Source organism: Ursus americanus, chromosome 18 (genome assembly GCF_024610735.1).
Source record: "Ursus americanus isolate L20-20 chromosome 18, mUrsAme1.1.p, whole genome shotgun sequence".
NCBI lineage: Eukaryota > Metazoa > Chordata > Mammalia > Carnivora > Ursidae > Ursus > Ursus americanus.
In genome coordinates, this window is record NC_142144.1 from 44219420 (window position 1) to 44227922 (window position 8503).

The window sequence follows — 8503 nt, forward strand, 5'->3', positions numbered from 1 at the left end:
GCCAGAACTGTGTCAAACAGCCACTAATAGTTGCAAGGAAAATTGGGAAATCAAATATTCAAATTTCCAGGCTCTAAATTAAAGACAAGGGGGGAGGAGGTTGAGAATTTGTGTTGAGTGAACCCAATTACATTACCTGTTTCAGTAGGGCTTACAGTTTACTAGGCAGTGTGTTTTCACACTTCGTATCATTAAATCATCACAACAGTAGGAGTTGGTCCTTGTTCTTTTAATTTTACTGGAGAGGGAAGTGTGCCCTAGAGTGGTTAAGAGAATTGCCCATTATCCAGTTTATAAGCACTGGAACCAATTTCAATATGACTCCAGAAATCCTGCTCTCTAATATGGGCAAAAACTTCATAAGAGCACAAAAACAATGCTTTCCCAAAGACTGAACCTCCTCTTAAAAGGTATCATGAAGGAGAATCTTTAGAATCCATACTGGATTCTTACACAGTGATCTTGTATTTACCTGTCACAAAACTTGTTGAGAAGTTCCTAAAAGGAGAAAGTCAAGGTCATTTAGGATTAAGCACTGTATTCCATTAGTCACTGAAGCCTTTAGCATGCTCTCAACATTCACCCACTGGTGAGAGATTAACCGATGGTGAATTGCTTATTTAATACCTAGCTTATATATTTTCCAGACTTGGTTTGCTTTTATTGATTATAATGTATTCCTTGATGTATGCCAAAGAAACTGTTTTGTCCTCTATTTTCTCCTGCCACATAGAGCATGGCCTGAAATAAATCAAGCCTATAATTGTATTAATAAAAATAGAAAATAGAACATATTACCTTTGTCAGGTATTAAACACTCTTTTCAGAATGTACTAATATTATCATATAGGTAATTGTGGAATGTGCTAGGAAATTTTGGTAAGATAAACATTTTACAGGATGGTAGATTTAAAAAAAACATCTACAGTTTTTCTTTGGACTTGATATACCCTTCCCTCCTAGAGAACTTTCAGTCTACATTTAGGCATATGACTCTTGCCAATTTGGTACAACTGTGTTTCACACACGAGGCTCAAGTTCTCGTTAATGCTGAGTGAGTTGATGTGTCTTAATAATCTCCAACTGTGCTAACTTCTCTCAGGTGCAATCTTACGTTTCACAGGGTTAATACGTTTAATCTATACACTTACTGGAGCTGTTTTTATCCCATCTTGAAAGTCTCATTTAGTAAAAGACCCAAAGTCCAAATTATCATTCATTTTTTGGTCTGCTTTTCAAAGTGTCAGGGAAAACACCTTGATTCCATTAGTTAGTGTTCCCATCCCTTCCGTTATTCCTCTCCTAATGATGTAGTTCCAGGTTGGAGAAACAGAAAGGGTGATCAGAGAAATGTGATTTTAGTAAAGTGTATATTTTCCAGAATGCCTTCAAAACTGTTGAAAAGTTCATGAAGGCAGAGGAGGAACTTACCTGGCCAGCTAATGAGTTATTCTTTAAAAAAAAAGGTCATAGTTTTCAACCAGGATAATATGTTCAGAGGCAAGTATTTAGTATCTTGCCCATCTAGGTCTTGAGGCATGGAGAGCTTCAATAACAACATAAACTTTAATTGTTTATTATTATACTTAAAATTAATAACCTACTACAAAAGCTATTTGCTGTCTCCACTCACTATTTTTTAGCTAATTACATTACACAAATTATTAGTAAAACAATGTAAGTACAACTCTTTTAAGTTTTCATGCTCTTACAAAGGTGTTTATGTAGAAACAATTATTTTGTTAATTATATATAATTCTTATTCTTCCTCATTAAGGTTTATCTCTAGGGATTTCTTCTAAGCATGCTTTATTAAATCAGTATTACTGTCAGTCAATATATTAATTAATACATCAATTTATTTATATTTTTCACTAATTCTAACTGGTCTTCCTACCCCACCTTACCCCTTTACTTAATTATGGAAGATACGTGAACATAAGTCTGGTACTACCTTCAAATCATAGAATTGTAAAAAGTTGTGAAAAGTAATTGGTTAAAAAAAGAGGAAGTTTTCTGTGACATTGAAGATTTATAAACCTGAGAGAACCCCGCAAAATCAACACCACGCCCTTCTTTTCCATGCTGAAAGTCTTCTGACAAGATCTTTCCTTCCCATCTACTAAAAGAAGCAATTAAGAGAGTATGGTTCTTTTACCTTCTCCAGATATCAGAAGGTTTTTGAGGAGGGTCATAAACATCTTTCTTAGGGAACTCCCACAGCCTAGAACAGGCTGCATAACCTATATACACAAATTTTAAGTGATTAATAAATAGCTGACATAAAAAGGAAGAGATGTTTCATTAAACAAAAATTTCCTGTTTTCTCTCTCCTTATTGCTTTCTTCTCGCTGCTATAAGGCATCAATGATGAAAAGAGTCGATTACGTAGTGTCAGAGACGTGGTGCTCCATAAACTCTAACCGACATAAATTAATATCCACGCGGTTCTGAAGAAATCGCTCGGGTTGTTTGGAATAGGTGCTTTGTAGCCATATCAAGAGTATACAGCGTCCCAATTTGTTGGAAATAGAAAGTTGAGCAAAAGAAATCGTCTACTTGTCCACGTAGGAAAATTAAAGCCCTGTAAGACTTCCCTATACTTGAAAAAATCAGTGCTTCTGAACTGGATTCTTTTGACCATTAACAAAATTGAAAGAAAAAAAGTATCCTGGATGTTTTCAACAGGACAAGAGGGAGTCAAGAAAGCAAAAATTCAAGACTCCACAAAGTGGGCAAAAGGAGAGGCGTTTTTAGTGCTTTCTGCCTTCCGGGGGCAGCGGGGGCCAGAGAGAGAAAGGAGTGAGGCGGGAAGGGGGTGTCAGGTCTGGAGGCGGGAGAGAGGAAGAGGTCGGGGGTAGCGTCCGGGAGATGACTTTGCTGCGTACCTGCAGGGGCGGTGCTCCCCCGCACAGGAGGGGCCCGGAACGGAAGCGGAAGGGGGGCGTTGGCCCTAGGAATACCCACTAGCCCGGCACAGAACCCCTTGTCTGACCCGCCGTGTCGGACCCCGAAACTCATTCCAGCACCGGGGCAGCCCCTCCCCAGCCAGTAGGCTTTAGGTCTGGGGGCCGGATTCCCTCCCCTCAAGGCTTGCGAGGTCAGAGTGTAAGACCCCTCATGCAGTCTCCTTCCCACGCCGGGGTCTTCGGGTTGGTTTTATTTTCCTCTCCTCGCCCTGCTGCCCGCCCCTCGACAGTCCCTGGCCTTGAGAGCAACGCGGTGCGCGCGGTAGCGCTGTCCCGCGCCTCCCGGAGCCGGGCGGAGTTGGTGGTGAGAGTTGACTCACAGTTGCAAACTATCCGCCAGTTAATATCCCGCTCTCTCCCGCACCCACCCCGCTAGCTCTTCTTGCCCTTCCTGCGCCCGTATTTTCGATTTTAGGATTTTCTGTTTCCTTGTTTGGATAAAATCGCTGTCCATAATCTACTGAAACAGAAATGAGCCGATGGTTTTCATACTTTTTTTGAACGCTGACTGCAGAAAATGCCATAAGGAGGCGGGGAAAGAGGAAGGAGTGTGTGTGTGTGTGTGTGTGTGTGTGTGTGTGTGAGAGAGAGAGAGAGAGAGAGAGAGAGAGAGAGAGAGAGAGAGAGAGAGAAACCGACCTAGGGGGAGGGCAGGGGGCTTCCCTCCTGGAGGACAGACAGAATGATACATACTGTCATTAACAGTGTTGACCCACCCAGACCCCACCCTTCGGTTGCATCCATCACACAGTCTTTACAAAGGGGCAGCGCTGTCATACGGCTTGCCCTGCTCCTGGGGCTCTCGGGCTGGCTTAATGAGGTGCACCCAGCCGGGACTATTGTGCAGCGCGAATGAGGCAGGAACGCGACGGCAACGATCCTAGCAGCTGCTCGCAGCAGCCCCGCAGCCGCAGCCAAACCCAGACCTCAAGTGGATGGATGCCTCTGGAAGTGTTTTCCTGAACGAACCCATCAGGCAGTGGAAGACTGTGACAGGGCTAGTGAACTTAGATGGGGCATTCCTCTCCTGAAGTTGAGCTGGCTGGAGGCAAGTGCAGTCACTCGGGTAATCGCTGGGGTGCTGGGAGCGGGGGGTGATGGTGGTGGTGGTTTTAAGCCAGTCCTCAGTCCGAAGACGGTTTGGATCAATTTGCCCTGCAACCACTCAACTTCCCCTTTACCTTTTGTTTTGTTAGCTTGGCTTTTTCCACCCCCACCCTCTCCCTCCTGTGGTGTGAACCGTGCGTCTTGCTCTGAGGTTTGTGCATTTAAATGTAATTCTGATTGGTGAATGTTCTCTCCTTTTTGTTGTGATTACTAGAGATACTTTAGTCCTGCCTTCCCAGTTCTGCGCCCTGCACAAGCAGTTTTGAAAAATTAAGTGCAAAAAGCATGACAAAGCAATATGAGGTTGCCGTGGTAAGTGAACTTTTAAGCCAAAAATTAGCATTTCTGCTCGTATGCTCGGTCTGTGGGTGGTTTGAAGGGGAATCATCACACACAAAGGGCTGGGGGCTGGGAAGAGGGGGCGGTGAAACAAACAAAAAACAGTAGTTGTAATTTTGTTTTTCTTTTAACAATGGTCAGGAGACATGTTCCGCATTTATCTGGTTGATACTCTTGGGATGTAATGGGCTTGATGCATTTAAAGTGGGTGAGAGTTGGCAGTCTGCAGGGTCGAGGTGCAGGGGAGGGAGGCGAAGGGAACAAGGTTATTGTCCGGTTTCTAAAGAACCGTGCAGCTCTGACTTCCTGAACTCAGCACAGTAGCCGGATCATTCCTGATCCAAATCCTTAAGGAGAAAAAGAACAATGGGGTCATCCTCAGTCACTACAACTATCTCTCTGTCCTCTCCTGTACTGATAGACCTCCTCCTTTCATCCTCATACTTCTCAGGTAGCGACATTAGAAGCCATCATTCTTAGACAAAATCTAAACACTTATGGATGATAAAATAATACATTTGGAAAGCTGTAGTCTTAAAAAGAGGTTTGAGGCTGGAGAAAGGAATTGCTTGCCACCCCACTTCCCACTTCTCCATTCTCTTCTCCTTGCCCTCTCTCCTTTTAAACTAAAGAGTACAGATTGATTTAAGGGTTCCTCCCCAAACTCCCCGTCCTAATCCCTTTTCTTGTTTTAAAATGAGAGGTGTGTTCCAGAGAAGGATTTCTGAGTTTTGCCCCTTAATCTCATTCACTTTCTGAGAATAACCATCTAACTCAGTATTTGTGGTATACTTAACCATTTCAAGTTGGGAAAAGTTTCAACCTTTCCTCTGGAAAACTCTAAATTGTTTGGCCAGCTCTGACTTAGAACATAAAAACATTAACAGTACTCAGTACTCTTAACTTTTTCTGTTTGTGAATCTGGTTGCCCTTTAATTTGTCAAGGGGTGTTGTCATGGAGATGACTGGGATGCCCTATTTTGGAATGGACCTGCACAGTCTCTGGTGAGGCAAGGCCATCCAAGTTTTCTCATCTGAAGGATGGAATAGAAACAAAAATGCCCCCCCCCCCCGAGAGGAATTATATTCATGTTTTGTTGAAACCATTCTTAATTATAATTATTTTTGATAATTATGTGTGCAGATATAATTGCATATGCTTACATTTTTCAAGACCTATTCTAAAATATTTTTAAGCTGTAAACTTCCTCTGATCATAAAAAACACAAAATAACTTTTTAAACTGATTACTTTGCAACAAAATTCATGAATTTTATTGGGATAATAGTTTAATAACTTAACAACTGACTTATTTTTGATTTCTTCTTCATGAAGTTGATGTAATTTACCAGTAACTATCAAAGGAAAGTGACACCTTATGCAGTTGGCTTCCCAAATCACCACGGTTGCTTTTAGTCTTGCTGTTTGCAATGACCTTCTTTAAAACAGTTTTCTGTATGAGAGTTTAAACACCTAATGGCTAACTAAACTACTCAGCTGTTGGTACAACTAGAATCAACTCAGTGAAACTTTGAAAAAAAAAAGTTAGAAGAGTTCAAATTAGAATGCAGTATTATATATATTTGTAGTAGCAAGAGTTTCGATTGGGAAGTTTGCTTTTCTTTTGTACTGATATTCTTAGGCTATAGATAGTCAACCAACAATATTTTTAACTCTGTAATTTATTTTGGAGCATTCTACTCAACTGTCATACCTATTTAATTTTGTAATTAATCTTCATCTCTATTGGTACTGCCTGGGTTGTTGTTTTTTTTTTTTTTAATGAACATCTTAAACTGTATTTACATAAGGAATATAAACAAAGTAAGAATTCACTGTTACTGCTGTACAGATATTTGCAAGTAAATTTATGGCCTGTATTTATGCAAAGTTAGATTACTAGGATATTTGGGGAAAAACGTTTAATCGGAATTATTTTATAATACTCATAATCTCAACTAAGCTCTCAACTTTACTATAACTTTCTATCTACACATTGAAAATACTGTTTCATTTGAAGACATTCATAAAAATTATTACTTAAAATAAGTTGGATAATTGAAAGTTGTCTAAGTGATAATAATAGTGCATGTAGTTTAATATCTTATAAACATACTTAGATTATTTAATGCCATGTATTCCTGGCACTTTCCCTCACTAATCCACAATCTGTGGCAATTTTAGATTTACTTACTTTTCTCAATATGGAAATTTCTTTATGTCAGATTGTGATACGATAATCATTTCTTTCCTCCATGTTCTAATTATATGTCATGAGCACATTAGAAATATAGTGGCCATGTTCTGATATTTCCCCTAAATGTCAGTCCATTCGAATAAATTTTACAAAAACAGAAAGCTTATAATGTTCATAAGAACACAATTGTAAGTGTTTTCAACTAAGCAGTATTCTCAGAAATATTCATCACTTCCCATAACATTGCCTCACTTTATGTTAGTAAGTATCATACATAAAGGAGCAAAATAGATGAGCTAGATGTAGGCAGTGCAGGTAGGTGGCAGCCAGGGTCATCTAATGTTACATTGAACACTTTACCCCTCGTACCATATCTAGGACAGGAAATGTGCTTGCAAGCAAACAAGCAAAAGAGAAATGGCTGAAGTGATATTATGATTTTAACAATTCAAAAATAACCTTCATTTCTTACTTTCAATTAGTATTAAACTTAATATATATTTTCTATCAAGTATGCAATCTAAAACAGCTAAGAAGTTAACTTTTTTTTAATTTTTTATTTTTTTAAAGATTTTATTTATTTATTTGAGAGAGTGAGAAAGAGCATGAGTGGGGGGGAGGGGCAGAGAGAGAGAGGGAGAAGCAGACTCCCCACTGAGCAGGAAGCCCGATGCAGGATTTGATCTTAGCACCATGGGATCATGACCTGAGCTGAAGGCAGACACTTAGTTAAAACTGAGCCACCCAGGTGCCCAGAAGTTAACTTTAATAGTTAACATTTGTTGTCTACCCGCCATGATCCAGGCATGAGTCCACTCATATGTGAGTGCTTTACATATATTATCTCAGTTAATCTTCAAAACACTCTAAGAGGTAGGTTTTATTATGCCTAGCAACTAACTATAGTAAGGTCAGTAGCTTAATGAGCATTTGAATCAGATCTATTGAAACTTGATCTAAAATCAAACAAAATGAAAATCAAATAATAGAAAATGCGAGATAATTTTCTAAATTTAAAGAGACCCTCCATGTAAAACCCACATGATCTCCACAAATTCCCAAGATAGGAATGATTACCCTTAATCTTGGCACTTTCTTTTATAAAACATTTTTGAACAAATAAAGCTTAGTGAAAATATTCCTAATTATAACTCCCACATTGGGTTTAGATACATTAGGCTAATTTGGCTGGTTGTTTCTCTCTTGGGACAATAATTATGGAGAATTTATTGTATTCTCCATCCCACCCCAAAGACAAACAAAAGGAGAGGAAGCTTAAATCAATATAATGACAAAAGTATTTTCAAATAAGTACCAAAAATGCCTACTTACTAAAAGGAAAACCTAACTGCAAACCTAGTTTTCCTTAAAAGGGGACTTACGATCAAATAAGCGGAGTGATTTTTTTTTAATTTTACCAACTTAAAATGCTATTTAATTTTTCATTTTAAAGACTGTAAAATTTTGATTATAATAATATTTGCCTAAGTAGTGAAATGTTACATGGTTTGATAGGTGGCAAATCATTTAATGATTTTTTACCATACTATGTATTTTTTTAAGTTAGTTTACTGTGATATACCTATAATCAATTAACTTCCACTGTAATTATTTTGTGAATTTTTAAATTGCCCTCATTTAGTTATAGAAAGTGATATAGAAAATAGAATTTTCAAATGAGATCCCATTATTTGATTCCTTTTTAAATATGAAAGATGATAGACTCTCAAATATTAGAAAAAGATTCCTTCCCTTTAAAAAGCTCTAATTGTGCTCTTTTTTTTTTTTTAATTTATGAAATCCTTGAACCTGAGAGATTGGGACATAGATATTGCATCTGCTCTGGTTTGTTTATTTATTAACTTGAATCTGGAAAAATGGAGATGTTAAG